Source organism: Camellia sinensis, chromosome 13 (assembly GCF_055761805.1).
Source record: "Camellia sinensis isolate YWXY chromosome 13, ASM5576180v1, whole genome shotgun sequence".
NCBI classification, from domain to species: domain Eukaryota; kingdom Viridiplantae; phylum Streptophyta; class Magnoliopsida; order Ericales; family Theaceae; genus Camellia; species Camellia sinensis.
Genome location: NC_138973.1, coordinates 65,732,707 through 65,751,380, shown reverse-complemented (window position 1 = coordinate 65,751,380; position 18,674 = coordinate 65,732,707). Strand labels below are relative to the sequence as shown.

The window sequence follows — 18,674 nt, the reverse complement described above, 5'->3', positions numbered from 1 at the left end:
TGGAATGAAAGTCATGTTTGGTGTCACTAAATGGTGAGTTCTTTGTGGTTCCTTAAGTCGTTTTTGGCGCCAACATTTATAGGGAATCCAGAAAAAGGGGATTGCCAGGGACTTCACAATGGTTTCTGCAAGAGTTAGTCGAGTGTTGTTAAAAAGGGCATATTGGGATTTGGCAAGGCCGGTTGGGGCTTGTTCAAAGTTTTATGTTGCTGTATTCTTTAAAGACGGCAATGGAGATATATGCTAATGGATTGTTTAGAGAATTTCATTGCAATTGTTTTGCTATGTTTGTCTGGTTCATAATAATTGGATGGACATTCTTGATCAATGCGATCATGTGTCTACAATCAGTTGTTTATGTAAGCCACTTGCTCATCATCTGAACAAGACAAGTGAGTGTTTTTGTTTGCTTTTCTATGCTATTTGTATTGTGGTGTGACGTGTTGTGATTGGCAATGAAGTGACAATGACAGTAATTGCTAGAGAGGCTGAAATTTATGTAAAACAATTATGAAATAAATATTGCGTGTAATGATATTGATCTTTAAGACAGATTAAATGGGTGGGGTGAGATTAATTTTGCCTCCACTTACCCGATCAATTGATCGCCATCTGAACTTAGTTGAACTTTGTCATTGACCAGTGATATCAATTTAGCACGTATGTTGGGATGGCAATTTGTTCCATTCCCACCGCGACTCCCCATCTCTCGTCCCGACCCATGTGAGTTTTTTCACTAAATATGTGTAATTATTTATTTCCCTGTTTCTTATCTTTAATTTTTTTCTTTTATTACTTTCATTACTTGTCAATATTATTCCTCATATACCATGTCATCTCTCTCATTACTACTATCGCTCGCAAATTTTTTCTAGCACCTCCCTGCTCCCGGTCCCATACCTCCTCATTATAATTCCTATTATAAATGCCGTGAGTTATGACAATTACATCAAATATCTTCTCCTTGTTAAGCAACTTAATCTTATTAATCGTCATTTGGATTCCACATCTAATGTGGAGACATGCACTTCCTTCACACACGCAGGCCAAGGGTAAGGACAAGCATGCTCAAATTCAATTGAGCTACAGGGTTCTGACTTGGTCTTGTTGAGGATCGGGGGCACACCAGGGAACTCAAACAAGCAATAACACACAAGATTTAACGTGGTTCGGCAAGTCGCCTACGTCCACGGGCAGCGGATTCACTATATTGAACAAAATGGTAAGAATTACAACTCTCTCAGTAATTCTCTCTCTCTCTTTGCTCTCTAAGCTCACACCTCTCAGCTGTGCCTCAACTCTCCTTAGCTTCTCTATATATAGAGATTACAAATGCAAGAGGAATTGAGCTGGCTGCCAGCCTATTTCGGTGGCTTTCCCTTCATGGCCTCATGGCCTCATGGCCAACTCATGGCTTCCCCACAATGTAGCTGGCTGCTACTTTCCTTCACATGGAAGAATCTGTAGCCAACTCAACAAATCTCCACCTTGGCGAGGATTCTCTTATCCAACATAGTGATCGATCAACACTGCCATGCACCCGAAGGTGCTCAGTTCTGAGAGATGTTGACCAAGTCCAAACAATGTTGGAACTTGATCCCAGAAACTACCTTTGTGAGCATATCGGCCGGATTATCTGCAGTACCAATCTTTTGAAGCAGAATATCCCCTTCATTCACAATTTCTCGGATGAAATGGAAACGGACATCAATGTGCTTGGTGCGGGCATGATGGACCTGGTTCTTTGCCAAACAAATGGCACTCTGACTGTCACAAAACACCTTAACGTGCTTCTGAACAATTCCCAAGTCTTCAATCAACCCATGTAGCCAAATAGCTTCCTTAAAGGCTTCCGTCACTGCCATGTACTCTGCCTCTGTAGTAGACAAAGCCACCGTTGACTGAAGCGTTGACCTCTAACTTACCGGCCCTTTAGCAAGCGTAAATAAATACCCTGTTGTTGACCGGCGTTTGTCTAAGTCACCAGCATAATCTGAGTCCACATATCCTTCCAAATTCTGCCCGAGTCGATTATCTCTCTCGAACTTCAATCCCAGATTGACCGTGCCATGTATGTACCTTAGGATCCATTTCACTGCCTGCCAGTGATTTTTTCCTGGATCATGCATATACCTGCTTACCATACTCACAGCATGCGAGATGTCAGGCCGTGTACAAACCATAGCATACATTAATGCACCAACTGCATTTGCATATGGAACCTATGCCATATGCTTCCGTTCTTCTTCTGTGCGTGGAGACAACGAAGCACTAAGCTTGAAATGAGGGGCCAATGGTGTACTTACAGCTTTGGTTTTCCCATTGATGCCAAATCTGTCTAACACCTTTTTCAGATACTGGGTTTGTGTCAGACAAACCGTGCCCTTCTTCCTGTCTCTCTTGATCTCCATGCCAAGAACTTTCTTTGCTTCTCCTAAATCCTTCATGTCAAACTCCCTTGCTAACTGTGCCTTGAGTTTGTCAATCTCCACCTTGCTCGTAGATGCAATCAGCATATCATCTACATATAAGAGCAAATAGATGAAGGAACCGTCGGGAAGCTTATGGAAATATACACAATGATCAAATTGACTTCTTGTGTATTCTGTCTCCATCATGAACCGATCAAATCGCTTGTACCATTGTCTCGGGGATTGCTTCAATCCGTACAACGATTTGTTCAGCTTACAGGCCCAATTCTCTTTTCCAGCAATTTTGAAACCATCTGGCTGGGACATGTATATCTCCTCTTCAAGATCTCCATGTAAGAAGGCAGTTTTGACGTCGAGTTGGGCGAGCTCGAGATCAAACTGTGCAACCAAAGCTAACAAGATGCGAATAGACGTGTGCTTCACAACAGGTGAGAATACCTCATTGTAGTCTATTCCTTCCTTCTGAGCATAGCCTTTAGCTACCAATCTAGCTTTGAATCTGATGTTGTCTCTGCCTGGAATGCCTTCCTTCTTGGTGTAAACCCACTTACACCCAATTGCTTTCTTGCCTTTTGGAAGTTGCACCAACTCCCAAGTCTGGTTCTTGTGAAGTGACCCGATCTCTTCATCCATAGCCTCCTTCCATTTGACACTTTCTGCATTATGCACAGCTTCTTTGAAAGTGTAAGGAATATTGTCTTCAATGATTGGAAGTGCATAGGCTACCATATCGGTCATCCAACTGGGTTTCTTAGTAACCCTTTTTCCTTTCTTGATTGCAATGGGTTCTGATTGTTGCGGAGCCTCTGGATCTTCATTTTCATCTGAACTCTCTTCAGAGCTATCCTCTGAGACTTCTTCAGGATGGTTGATTGGTTGACTAGTCTTTGCTGGAGTCTCAAACTCCACCTGCACTGACTTCTTCAATGCTTCTTCATTCTGTTGAGGATCTGGTTGCTTCAGCATTGCAGACTCATCAAAGGTAACGTCTCTTCTGATGAGAACTTTCTTTGATTCAGGGCACCACAGTCTGTATCCCTTGACACCGTCACCGAAGCCCAAGAAGATGGCTTTCTTGGCTCTTGGATCCAACTTAGATTCTGTAACATGAAAATATGCTGGACATCCAAAGATACGTAACTGATCATAATCAGTAACTGGGACTCCTGACCATACCTCCATGGGAGTCTTCCCATCTAATGCTGCAGTAGGTAGTCTGTTGACAAGATGACGAGCATAGTTCAATGCCTTGCCCCAAAATGCCTTGCTCAATCCAGACTGTGACAGCATACACCGGACTTTCTCCACCAAAGTGCGGTTCATGAGTTCTGCAACTCCATTCTGCTGCGGTGTTCCAGGAACTGTGAAATGTCTTACTATCCCTGCTTTCTGGCAAACCTCAAAGAAGGGATCTGATGTATATTCTCCACCATTGTCAGATCTGAGCTTCTTGATCCGTCTGCCTGTCTGGGTCTCAATCATCTTCTTCCACGTAAGAAAGATGTCTAAGACTTCATCTTTGTGTTTCATTGTATAAATCCAAACTCTTCTAGAGAAATCATCAATGAATGACACAAAGTAGTGTTTACCTCCTAACGAAGCAGTCTTGGAAGGACCCCATACGTCGGTGTGGACGTAGTCTAGAATCCCTTTGGTACGGTGAATTGCAGTACCAAACTTGATTCTTGTTTGCTTGCCCAATACACAATGCTCGCAGAACTCAAGCTTCCCCGTCTTGGCGCCTTTCAACAGGCCTTGCTTTACCAACCCTTGTAAAGCCTTCTCACCGACATGCCCTAGGCGCATGTGCCAAAGTTTGGAAGTGTCTGATGCATCATCTTCTGAGCTGGTGGAGACAGCCACTCTCCCTGTGACTGTAGAGCCATCTAGGAAATATAAATTTCCCTGTCGAGTACCCTTCATTGCAACCAATGCTCCTCGAACAACTTTAAGGACTCCACCTTCCATGGTTACTCTGTAACCTTTGGAGTCTAAAACTCCCACTGAGATGAGATTCTTGGTTAGATCTGGTACATACCGTACATCTTCAAGAATTCTGATTGTTCTATCATGGATCTTCAGTTTAATTGTTCCAATCCCCTTTGTCTGGCAAGCTTGGTCGTTGCCCATCAGCACAACTCCTCCATCGAACTCTCGTAAGCTCGAGAACCACTGCTTGTTAGGACACATATGGAATGAACATCCGGAATCTATTATCCATTCATCCGACTGGCCATATGATGAAACTGTGAAGGCTCCTCCTTCATCATTATCTCCATCTCGTGCAATATTCACCTTCTCTTCTGTCTTGTCTTTATTTGGACAATCTTTTGCCCAATGTCCCTTCTCGTGACAAGCTGCACACTCGTCTTTTGCAAGACGTCTTTTGTCTAAAGGTTTCCCCCTAGATTTTGAGCGAGACTTTCCTCGCCTTGTATTTCTTCTGTTATTTGTTCTGCCTCTGACTGTTAATGCCTCGGATGTTGAGTCCCTGTTTGCAGACTTATCTTTCCTTCTGAACTCATTGTTCACCAAGGCGTTTGCAACATCAATATACTTGATCTTCTATTTACTGTACAGTAAAGTAGTAGTGAGATGGTCATACGAGTCAGGCAAGGAATTTAACAATAACAGTGCTTTGTCTTCATCACCAACGTCATCATCCAAATTCTTCAAATCCGTAATAATTTTGTTGAAGTTATTTAGGTGTTCGTTCATCGAAATACCTTTAATGTAGTCGAAACGAAACAACCTCTTCCTCAAGTAGAGCCGGTTCTCAATGCTCTTTGTCATGAACTTATCTTCCAGCGCCTTCCAAAGCTTCTTCGCAATATCATATTCTGTAAAGGCATACTTCTCCTCTTTTGCAAGGCAAAGTCGGATGGAACTGCAAGCCAGGAGATTCACCCTCTCCCATTCTATCTCGCCCAGGTCATCTGGTTTGTCTCCCAGAGTGAAGTGCAGGTTCATTTGGACAAGCATATCCTTAACTTCGCATCTCCACATGCCGAAGTTGCTGCTTCCATCGAACTTCTCTACCTCGAACTTGGCATGGGACACCGGGGTCCAATGCCTAGAAGTGCTTGTACTGGCTGAATTACTTACGGACTCGGTTGCTCTAGATTCTGCCATTTTTTAGAAACTTCAATTCAAAAAACTGACCGTACAGATGTGTCCGGAATACTCCAAATAGTTGGGAAGCACTATTGGATCGTCAAAAACGGACTCCGAATGGCTCCGATCTGGCAAAAACACTTTGGACGGGTCAGATCTGCAGAATCTGGTGCGCTGAGATGCACCGGATAATTTCTCTGGTCAACGGCTGGTCAACGGCTCGGTCAACGGCGCAGGCGGCGCGGTCAACGGAGGATCGACGGCGCGGTCAACGCGGCTCCGGCTCAACGGCTCGGCTTGGTCAACGGCTCAGGCTGACTGGTCTGACACGTGGCTGACACGTGGCTGACTGTCGGACACGAGGCGCTGACGTAGCGGATGACGTGGCGCTGACGCGGTGCTAGCGTGGCGCTAACGTGGTGCCACGTGGCTCGTCTTCTTCCTGGAGACGCGCGTGTGGCGCGTGGGTGCGACTGGGATCACGTGCCGGTTGCCTGAACGGCGCGTGGTGGCGCGTGGTGCGACTGGGTCTGACGCGCTTTGTTCAGAGAGCGCGTGAGGGCGCGTGTGGAGGCTTCTGGGCTCTGTTTTTGCTGTTCTGGACTCCTCTCGGGGAGTTCTTCCTCCTGGTATGGTCAAAAGTGGATTTTGAGCACTTCGAAATCTGGGCACTTTCGGGAAAAATTCGATTTTTTCGTAACCCGAGCTCTGATACCAATTGTTGAGGATCGGGGGCACACCAGGGAACTCAAACAAGCAATAACACACAAGATTTAACGTGGTTCGGCAAGTCGCCTACGTCCACGGGCAGCGGATTCACTATATTGAACAAAATGGTAAGAATTACAACTCTCTCAGTAATTCTCTCTCTCTTTGCTCTCTAAGCTCACACCTCTCAGCTGTGCCTCAACTCTCCTTAGCTTCTCTATATATAGAGATTACAAATGCAAGAGGAATTGAGCTGGCTGCCAGCCTATTTCGGTGGCTTTCCCTTCATGGCCTCATGGCCTCATGGTATGGCCTCATGGCCTCATGGCCAACTCATGGCTTCCCCACCATGTAGCTGGCTGCTACTTTCCTTCACATGGAAGAATCTGTAGCCAACTCAACAGGTCTTACTCACCTATGAAAACTATTTTGACTGGTTAGTTGGAGTGAGAGTTCTCAATCATATTATATGTCTCAGAAGTGTACTATTTACTATGAACTTTGTTGTTTGCTTCCACAATCATTGCTGTGTATGGACGTTATGTAAATCGTTAGATTCTAGCAACGTCAGCTTGGGTCATCCTTGCAGGAATTCTACGATCTCCCAAAAGGCACAAAACTTTGTTTTTGGTGAGAAATGCTTCATATTTTTCCTATTAGATCTAACATCTCTCTTTTTCCTTTTAAATCAAAACCCACTTTGAAGATGTCTGCCCAAGAGATGTATACCAGTTTAGATTTCTTGGTCGCATCTTGTGAAGGTTATTTCATTCGTTGAACAGCATGAACTTCTCTCCTCCGTAGACATAGGAACATTTTTGCAGTAGACGTAGGCACATGCTGAATTACATATATCTTGTGTTGTGTGTTTTTGTTTTTATTTTCTTTGTAGTTTTGTAGATTAAAACCTTACGATTATTGCATAACACATGCAAAGTCGAGATTCATATTGCTTAATTGGTAGAGGACGGTTTTTAGTAGGTCCAGTTGCTCCTTGCAATCAGTAAAAAAAAGGGTAGAGAAAAAACCTGTGGGTGGATCTTTGCTAAGAGTGTTCGGTTTGATAGCGCTATTATATCAGTGGATGCTATGAGGATCCTCTGTGAAAGAACTCTCTTTTCTAGCAATGACAATTCAAAGAAGAAGGGATGCCATAATAGCCTCTATGAAGCATTGACTGGTCTGTGAATTTTCTGTGCATGTAGCATTATTAGTTTACGAAAATGCTAACATGAACTCCAAAAATCAATCCTTGCTTGGTTCAAAATGTTAGTATCATCAGCTGGAAGGGGTTTCTTATCCAAAATATATGTGCTCGTTTTGCAGGTTCAGTGAATTGGCGGTGGTCGTGATTGCGGACTTAATGGCATCTGGTGACCAATCAGGGTGGGCATTTTCTTTGCGACACCAATTAGGCGAGGACAAGATATTGAAGTGCCAGACGGATTGTTGAATTTTAACCAAGTGTTAGTGTTGTTTTTCCTGGGGGATTAAAGGCCATTCAGCTAAAATGTTCACGCCAGGGCTGATATGGGTATCAGATATAACAATTCCTTTGAAGTATTCCACCATCCACAACTCCAAATGTCACACCCTTCCCAAAATTTGAGCCTTTCCAAAATCCCAAATCTTGGTACAGTCCCAAGAAGCTTAGACTATGAGTTGTACATGAAGGTAATTTCATTCTAGCCCAGCAAATAGCCTTACTTTTTATTGCTTTCGTAGAGGGAAAGAGAGACTTGGGGTGGGTCTAAAAAACAACAATGATTCATCCCACTAAAAACATCACCACTAATAGCACTAATGCATTAAAAAGGTAAAAAAAAAAAAAAATACAACTCCAAGACCAAAATATCACATCATTAATGGCGGGACCCACTGCCACTTAATTAGTGGGAACACTAATTAGTGCTCCCAAGCATTTTTCTAAAAATAGACGACATTTGTATTAGGACTTGGTAATGCGGATCTATATTACATGGACTCGGGTATGAGTGTCGGGTGCGGGTATGTATTCAGAGGTCGAAGTTATCAAATTATAAATTTAATGGTACACGGACTCGGCAAAAAAAAAAGTCATATTTTTATATTTTTAATCTAGTATGTGAGATAAAATAGTGTTATATGTAACTTACAGTATCAAAAAGATATTTATAGCAATTATATAACAATGTGTACATATAATAATAGTGTTATATAGAATTATATAAGAAGTGTTTGCTGAAAAGTATTTGACGCATATCCCATACCCTGTGTGAGTGTTGGGTATTTGACACAAGTATTTGATTTATTTTGAAGAGTCTGTGTAACATAGATGCGGATAATCTAATTCACTAAGAACAAATGCCGATTTGTCTTTAGGGAATTTCAATCTCAGACACTCGAAATATAAAGTAGTATGAATGACAACAAAACTAACTTAATACTCGGTGAATATGTTTTTGGATTGTTTACCATCTTCGGAAGGCACAAATTCTCACTTCTAAGAAGAAATGAATTATTATTTTGTTTTGGCAAAATTTTTTTGAGGACTTCTTAGTAGTTCTGGGAAAACTTGGCTTTAATTATACTTCCCTATCTGTTTTAACTTTCTTGCTCCGTAGATGGAGCTAGAGCTGGTCCCTAATCCCTATGTGTTGTTTTGATTACTCGTGTTCATGCAGATAGCAAGTAATCTGTTACAACTTACAAGAGTCAATTTTATACCTTCTATTATTTATCTTGCTATTGATTATAGCAAATACAAATTTGTTACCTCAGAAGATACTTGGATTTTCCTTCAGATTAGAAGCAAGAAATTATTAATAAATTAATTTCTGTGTTTTGTACAAGATAAATAATTTATTGTCCTCCAGCCAAGTGGTATATAGGTATCAGCTTTCTGCATAAAGATGCTATGGGTTTACCAATAGGCAAATAATTTAAAGTATGAATGTTTCTTGCATGTCCTAAGATTAACGGTTGAAATAATAATATTCTGCAACTAGATTAGCTTATGCTCTCAGTGAACCGTGTTTGCACTTCTTCTCCTTCTTATTTATTTATTTATTATTTTTTCTCTCTATGTTTTCACTATCCAATTCTTTCCATTTTTTTTCTTCAATTTTTGCTTGTTAATTTGCTCAACTATAATGAAATGAGGCCAATTTTCCCGAACAGTTTTGTTTGAGATTCTTTTTTATTTTCTTGAAAAGAGAGCATTGGTAAAGATGTAGAGAAATAAAGGTTCAAATCATCCATAGGCTAATGCAACTGTAGAACTTCACATCAGCTTCGCTTGTCACTTCCATCGGCTCTGCAACCATGGATATATCATTTTTTAACCATAACTCTGCTCCATGCTTTGATTCATTTCGTAGATTAGCAAGTATATCATGCAACATTTATGTAAGGAATTTTTTTTTTTTTTTTTTTTTTTTGATTTTTTCATTGAAGTGATCAGAAAAATGGTATGTTCCCTTTACTTTTCTTCACCATTTTTTGCGATTATTCAAGACAATATAAAGTAGACTTACAAATTTTCAACACAGTGTGTATTAAGACTGTTCACTTAACACAAACACGGTATCGGTGTTATTTGCAGCCAAGGAAATTCATACCTCTGGACTCAATACTTGCATGCCTGAGCTCCTCTGTCTCATTTTCCTTATACCAACTTGACAGAAATTGGGATACGAACATAATACTGCTTGCCATTAAAAGAAGCCAAGCCCAGAAAACCTTGGACAAATGAGGTATTTGGGCTAGTGGGTAGGCGGTTAAATGTGATTTGATGTCATTTGTTGGTTCACCTTGCTGAAGACGAGGCTTCTAGAACTGACAGACACATCAACACCTTGAGGAAAATCATAAACCAGATATAAGACGAATTAGCCTGCCCAACATTTGTCACTGTCCTTGTGTATGTCTGATTGGTAGACCCCAGTGCGATAGCAAACGAAGGATAATTTAGTTGTGCTTCTGGTATAATCGATACATTCGAGCACTTCACCATGGTGCTCGTGATGAGCCCAATCTCTTTGTCCGTGTAGCCCAAGCCGCATAGGTAACGTATGTAATCAACAGGTTTAAGATCATAAACAAGCCCTGGATCAATTGCTCTTGATGGGTTGACATGTCCTGCACCAATAGCCTATGAAGCACGGATACTTCAAATAGGGTGACGTATCCGTATCGTATCTGTATTGGATACCGATACTCCTTGGATACTCGCGGATACGTATCGGATACTTATTAAAAGTATCGGATACTTCTTAATTATTTTTTCATCAATTTTGGAGTATCGGATATTTAACTTTGAAGTATCGGATACTTCAAGTCATGTTTACTTGTTTTATGAAATTAGAATTGTAATATTTCTTACATAGTAATATAATATAATATAATTGCAAGTACAAATATAAGAATATTTTTCTAATACTTTGTTAAGTTCTTCGATAAGAAGAGTATAGTGAGTTAAATAATAGAATTTATCAATCTGATGTATCCTAATTATTTTATGCATGTCCCCTATAACTACATAGAAAGTAAGAACTAACAAAAAAATATAACAATGGTAAAATTAATTATCAATAAATAAATAAGCAAGTAAACTTGAATACAATATTTTTCACTAGTGTCAAAGGAAAAAGAATAGGGACAAGTTGTGAATTGTTCTATTATTATAATATAAATATATTAAACTTGATATTGAAATGAAATATTTGCAAGACCTATTAAAAATTTAAGAAGTAAACAAGCTACTAGCTTAAATTAATACAAAATTCTTAAAAGTTAATATTTTGCATTATAAAATTACATTGTGATTTCTCAACGTTCTTTAGCTTATGTGTAACTCACTATTAATAATTTTAAAAAATATATTTTTCACAAACGTATCCTAGCCGTACTGGTATCCTATTTTTTTTAAGTTTTGTCGTATCGCCGTATCCGTATCGTGTCGTATCCGTATCTATGCTTCCTAGCCAATAGCAAAGACACCAGCTTGTTGTAAGCTTTCATCGGTAATTGGCTTGTGTGCCAGGTTTAGCTTATCAGCTGTAGTCATGATTGTGGACTTGATAGCAGCAGGGGACCAATCCGGATGTGCACTTTTGAGCAAAGCCGCAATGCCACTAAGGTGAGGGCAGGACATTGAGGTTCCTGAAATCATATTGAATGTCGATATTGTATCTGTCTTGTTTTTGACAGAGTAAGGCCACGTAGCTAGAATGCTCACACCGGGACCAATGATGCCTGGTTTCAAGATGCCAAGGCTTTCAAAGCTTGGGCCTCTTGATGAGAATGAAACAATTGTTGGAGCAGAGGGGTCTCCAAAAACAGTGCCTTTAAACAGAATTATGGCCATAGGTGTTGTTGTGGAATTTATATACTCTTTGATCACCGCTCCAGCGAAATAACTCACATGCGATGCGGGTAGGACATGAAGATTGGCTATTGTACTAAACCCGTCTTGCTCTGCGTTCATGAGAATCATTGCGGCACCACCTGCGTCCTTCACCGTCTGCCCTTTGTCAACTCTTCCTATGTTACCACCTCTCTGGCATAACACTACCTTTCCTTTGACATCAGTGTGATCCAATGATCCGGGGGTGCAGAAAGCAGAGTCTGGACTGTACATGCCAGCATAGACAAGAGACAATTGGGTTGTCGGGAAATCAGTAGGCTGGAATAGGGATTGTCCGTTAAATTGGTCATTGTTTCCAAGCCCTACCTGGGCTTGTATTTTTCTGTCCAATGTACTTGCGCCGACAGTTAGAATCCATGGAGCCTTATTTGATAACGAAGTGTTGAAGGGGCCAGAGGTACCAGCAGAGCAACTCACGAATACACTCTTTTTTATTGCACCAAATGCACCCAATGCAATGGCGTCGCCATAGAAAGGACCGGGCGGTCCACCGAGCAAAAGCGAGAGGATGTCGACACCTTCCTCCACAGTGGTGTCCATCGCAGCCAATATGTCAGCTTCGGCATAGCCGTAGTCTCCACAAACTTTGTACATTGCCAGATGGGCAAGAGGCGCCATCCCAGAGGCAGTTCCATTGGCTTGCCCAAACAAATTGGCACCTTCCACGAAGTTCCCGGCGACAGTACTTGCTGTGTGGGTACCGTGTCCAAAGTCGTCAATTGGCGGGCCTGTTTCGCCGCTGGGGAAACTCCTTGCGCCGATGAGCTTGTTGTTGTAGGTTGTCCCGTTTAATTCGCACTTGCCTTTCCATTTAATGGGCGGAGGTGGCATTCCTTCGTCACTAAACGAAGGATGGTTTGGGGTAATTCCAGTGTCCAAAAGACCAACAATCACACCTTTGCCATAGTTTGAGCGCAACCAAACACCCAAGTTCTTGTGCAACCCCAAGAAGCTGGGAGTGCGAGTTGTGTGCAAAGGCAATATTCTTTGGGGCCAAGCGGTCACAAACCCTTCTGTAAAATATGTTGAGAGAGTGATATTCAAAGAGTAAATAAGCTCTGTGATTCGATATATATCAGAAACCAAAATAGAGGCTCCATTATATAGGAGCTGTGTTGAGCTGTGTTACAAACAACATTATGATACAATGTAATATAATAATGAAAAGGAGGCCAAAAGAAGACGGGCGACCGAAAGCAGGAACAAGAAAAGAAAAGGAAAAAGGAATCCTATCTAAAGCATCCTATCTATCTGAGCTAGCTATATACATACATTAATATATTATATTAACAACATATTATATTAACAGCCCCCCTCAAACTCAAGGAGGACAAACATCAACCAACTGGAGTTTGGAGACAAGGTTAACGAAGTGGCCAGGAGAATGAGCTTTGGTGAAGATATCAGCAGGTTGATCAGCAGAAGAGATTGGATGAAGATGGACAGTACCATGAGTGACGTATTGACGAATAAAATGGCAGTCAATCTCAATGTGCTTGGTGCGATCATGAAAAACATCATTGTGAGCAATTTGAAGAGCACTTTGATTGTCACAAAAGAGGGCAGTAGCACCAGAGGGGGAAACACCCATGTCAGCAAGAAGCCACCGAAGCCAGAGAAGCTCTTGAGTAGTATCAGCAAGAGCACGATATTCAGCCTCGGTACTGGAACGAGCAGTAAGAGATTGTTTCTTGCTGCGCCAAGAAATAAGAGAATCACCTAAGAAAAAACAAAACAAGGTAGTAAAGCGGTGGTCAGTAGGATCTCCAGCCCAATCGACATCGGAAAAAGCACGAAGCTGGAGAGAGGAGCGGGCGGAATAATGAAGACCATGAAACAGGATGCCTTTGAGATACCGAAGGATACAAACTAATGCAGCATAATGAGGGGTACGAGGAGCTGACATAAACTGGTTGACAATATGAACGGCATAGGCAATTTCAGGACGAGTAACAGTGAGATAGACAAGACTGCCAACCAGCTGACGATATAGGGTAGCATTAGAGAGAAGAGTGCCATCAATAGGTGTAAGACGACTCTGAGGCTCCAGGGGAGTGGAGGCAATCTTGCAATCCGTAAGACCAACACGTGTGAGAAGATCAGAGGTATACTTAGCTTGAGAGAGAAAAGAACCCGTGGAATCATGGAAGATTTCAAGACCCAAGAAATAGCTGAGAGGACCAAGGTCTTTTATCTCGAAATGATGGCTAAGAAACTATTTCAAGCGAAGAATACCATCGATATCATCATCGGTGATAATCATGTCATCCACATAAAGCAGAAGCAGGGTGGTCCCTTGAGCTGTTTTCCGAATAAAAAGAGCAGTATCATAAGAGCTGGAGGTGAAACCACATTCATGAATAGTAGAGCTGAACTTGGCAAACCAAGCGTGTGGAGCTTGTTTGAGACCATATAAAGCACGCTGAAGTTTGCAAACTTTATGAGGTGGATAAGTAGGCCCAGGGGGAGGTTGCATGTAGACCTCCTCGAGAAGAACACCATTAAGGAAAGCATTTTTTACGTCCAGTTGATAAAGATCCCATTGTCGGGTGGTAGCAATAGCAATCAAGCTACGAATAGAGGTGAGACGAGCAACAGGAGCAAAGGTCTCCTCATAGTCAATACCATATTCTTGGTTGAAGCCTTTGGCAACAAGGCGGGCTTTGTGGCGCTCAATAGAGCCATCAGAACAAGTCTTGATTTTGTATACCCATTTGCAGCCAATGGCAGTCTTGCCAGGAGGAAGATCAATAATGTCCCAAGTATGAGTTTTGTCTAAAGCCTGCAATTCATCAGTCATAGCATGCTGCCAAAGAGGATTAGAGCGAGCCTCACGATAGGAGGTCGGTTCATAAGTAGAAAAAGTAGTAGAACCAACAATAAAGTCACGAAGACGAGTAGAAGGTTGGGTTACCCGGTGTGGTCGAGTAGAGGGAGGAGGAGCCAGAGGAAGAGACTTACCAGGAGAGGAGGATCCCGAGGGAGCAAGAGCAGGACCAGAAGCTGATATTGGTGAGCGAGGCCAGTAGTCTGATAGCGTTCTTGTAAAAAATCCTAGATGGCCTTGGCTGGAGAGGAAACAAAGTCAAGTTAGAACCGACCAAACTGCAGGCTGATAGATGTAATAGAGGCATTGCGAAGCCAAGTGATGATCTGATAGTTTTTACTATCCCAATCTTCTAGTCGGTCGACATATTTGGTAGCGGAGGCCATGGTAGCGGATTCTGTGGTCTCTTGGATGGGTTTGCACACATCCTCAGTGATGATGCGCCAAAGTTTCTTTCCTTTGAGGAAGCTAGACATGGCTTGTGCCCATAAGACATAATTAGTCCCATCAAGAACAACGGAAATAGGATGATGAGAAGAGTCTAGGCGATCCATGAAGTAAAAACAACACTTTAGATGTAGAATCTAAAAAAAATGAGGTTACCAGTGAATTCAGAGGGTCGAAATCAGTGGGAGAAGAGTGAACGGACCAAAAATATGACCAAAAAGGCACTAAATTGGTGTGTCAAAGTGAGTTGACTGTTTTGGTCAACAATTCTAGTCAAACAGGATGATGTCACTACTGCAAAGATGATGTCACAAGCGCGGCACACGTTAGCATAGAAGTGTGCAGCGTATGATAGCAGAGGAGAACAAGCGGCGAGAACAAGCGGTGCACAAAAGCAGTCAGGGCTGACGTCAGCTGACGTTAGAAACACGTGGCTCACGTTAGCAGATGAGGCTGCAGCGCACAATAGCACGGGACAAGTGTAGGAGGCGCGTAGAGCGTGTCTGAGAATGAAGAAGCGCGTGGCTGAATGTTCTGGCGGCGCGTGGAGGCGCGTGAAACGTCGGATGATGATGAATCTGGTGGCGTTGGATTCGTCGTGAAGGGACGAAGGTTCTGGTGTTGTCCAATCTATAATTTAGATAAGGACGAGATATGCAACAATCTGCCAAGCAGAAAAGGTGATGCAGATGAGATACACAGCAATCTGCCAAGCAAAAATGTGATGCAGCGGAAGAAGAGACTAGGAAAAACACCTGTGCTCTGATACCATGTAAAATATGTTGAGAGAGTGATATTCAAAGAGTAAGTAAGCTCTGTGATTCGATATATATCAGAAACCAAAATAGAGGCTCCATTGTATAGGAGCTGTGTTACAAACAGCATTATGATACAATGTAATAGAATAATGAAAAGGAGGTCGAAAGAAGACGGGCGACCGAAAGCAGGAACAAGAAAAGAAAAAAGAAAAAGGAATCCTATCTATCTGAGCTAGCTGTATACATACATTAATATATTATATTAACAACATATTATATTAACACCTTCAATCTTTTCCATGGCTTGAACTTCCTCAGCTGACAATCTGGCCGCAAAACCATCAACCACAATGTGATAAGATAAGAATACAGCATGCGAGAAGATGATGGTTGGTTTGAGATTGTAGTGGTGGTGGGTAAAAATGAGTGGTACCAATTTTTAACATCTTCAGGTCCAGAGAAAGCTTTGTTTTCTGGTAAATTTACGTGAACAATGTAGGTTTCCAACGTGTTTGGCACATTGGTAAATCCTCCGAATAGATATTTCACTTTGTGGGCTGTGGTGGGGTGGAAATTAAACAAGAAAATGAGACTGATAATCAACATCAAAGCCATGCTCGACTTCTTCATGATTGCTGAAGAAACTTGAGACTGGTGATGGTTTGTGATAGTGCATCAGCAACTATACTTTATATAGATTACCAGAGAGAGAGAGAGAGAGAGAGAGATTGGAATGTCCGATGGCCAGCATTCTGCAAAAAAACATGCGACACTGTGATTAATTTTGATGACAAATGGATTCTGTAAGAACAAAATCAGCGATTAATCTGATGCTTGATTGAAAATAACAATATTTCTTGTGGATTAAGTTTATACTTTTGGGGAATGTTGAACAAACAACAGGTGTATCAACTGTTAATCTTATGCCAATGTCAACTATGAGTTTGGACTTATCACTCACTTTTGAAGACAGTTAGAAAGGTCACTTTCTTTCAAATATACTGAGGTATATTTGCATGGCAATAATGTTTTTATTATTAAGAACTCCATTATTATAAAATAAAATTATGGGAGCTTTTTTGATAAATCCATTTTCTAAGAGCTTTATTCCATCCAACCCATATTCTTTTTGACTATTCCATTAGGTCCAATTTGAGATAAGAAGACCAAAATACCCTTTTCATCTACTTATGTTCCATTTAGTTCACATTATTTTCTTATGTTTCAATAAGTCCTATGGGTGACATAATTACCAAAATACCCTTATTGTGAATGTTCACACTGTCAATATAAATGTTTATATCGTCAATGTGTAGGGGTCCGGCTTATGTTGATCCTCGTGGGTGCCCAGAAAAATTCGACTCGGGCCGGCCCGGCTCACAAGCCAAAAAAATAGGCCGACCCGGCCCGTTGATAATATGAATATTCACATTGACAAGTTAACATTCACATTGATAGGAGTGTAAAATTGGCCTGCGACCCGTGGGCGGCCCGAAACCAGCCAGTCGCCCGGAGCGGGACCGGGCCGGCCCGTTCACAATATGAATATTCACATTGACATATTAACATTAACATTAACATTAACATTAACATTAACATTGACAAGAGTGTAAAATTGGCCCATGACCCGTGGACAGCACGAAGCCTGGGCCCGGGCCCGGGCCTTGGTCTGGGCGGGCCCGGCCCGGGCCGTTGACAATGTGAATATTCACATTGACATATTAATATTCACATTGATAGGAGTGTAAAATTAGCTCGCGGCCTGTGGCCGGCCCGAAACCCGCCTGCGGCTCGTGGGTTGCCCTGGGCTGGCCCGGCCCGACCCGTTGATAATGCAAATGTTCACATTGACATGTTAACATTCACATTGATAAGAGTATAAAATTAGCCCGCGCCCAGTGGCTGCCCGAAACTAGCCCACGGCCCATGGGCGGCCCGGCCCGGCCTGTTGATAATGTGAATATTCACATTAACATATTAACATTCACATTGATAAGAGTGTAAAATTGACTCGCGTCCCATGGGCGGCCCGGGGCGAGCCCGGTCCGGTCCGTTGACAATGTGAATATTCACATTGACATATTAACATTCACATTGATAGAAGTGTAAAATTGGCCCGTGGCCCGTGGGCGGCCCGAAGCCAGCCCGCTGCCCAGGGCGGGCCCGGCCCGGCTCGTTGACAATGTGAATATTCACATTGACATATTAACATTAACATTGATAAGAGTGTCAAATTAGCCCGTGACCCGTGGACAGCCCGAAGCCCGGCCCCGGGCCGACGCGGGCCCGACCCGTTGACAACGTGAATATTCACATTGACATGTTAACATTCACATTGATAAGAGTGTAACATTAGCCCGTGCCCCGTGGCTGCCCGAAACACGCCCACGGCCCGTGGGCTCCCCAAGGCGGGCTTGGCCCGGCCTGTTGACAATGTGAATATTCACATTGACATGTTAACATTCACATTGATAAGAGTGTAAAATTAACTCGCATCCTATGGGCGGCCCGAAGCCCGTGGATGGCCCGGGGTGGCCCGGGTTTGGGTCCGGACCTACCCCGGGCCGCGGGCGAGCTTCGAGCAGTGGACAAGTTTTACACTCCTATCAATGTTAATATTAACATGTCAATGTGAATATTCACATTGTCACGGGTCGGGCCAAGCCCGCCTCGGGCTGCGATCGGGTTTCGGGCCGCCTACGGGCTGCGGGCCAATTTTACACTCCTATCAATGTGAATGTTAACATGTCAATGTGAATATTCACATTGCCAACGGGCCGGGCCCGCCCTGGCCCAAGGTTGGGCTTCGGGCTGCCAACGGGTCACGGGCCAATTGTACACTCTTATCAATGTGAATGTTAACATGTCAATGTGAATATTCACATTGTCAACAGGCCGGGCCGGGTCCGCCCCGGGCCACCCACGGGCCGTGGACGGGTTTCGGGCAGCCACGGGGCGCGGGCTAATTTTACACTCCTATC

General features: G+C 42.6%; 1 pseudogene; it reads right to left on the bottom strand.

Annotated features, from left to right (window-relative positions):
• Positions 1–9,900: 9,900 nt before the first annotated feature.
• LOC114270014 (subtilisin-like protease pseudogene) lies at positions 9,901–16,323 on the bottom strand (annotated as a pseudogene).
• Positions 16,324–18,674: the final 2,351 nt, after the last annotated feature.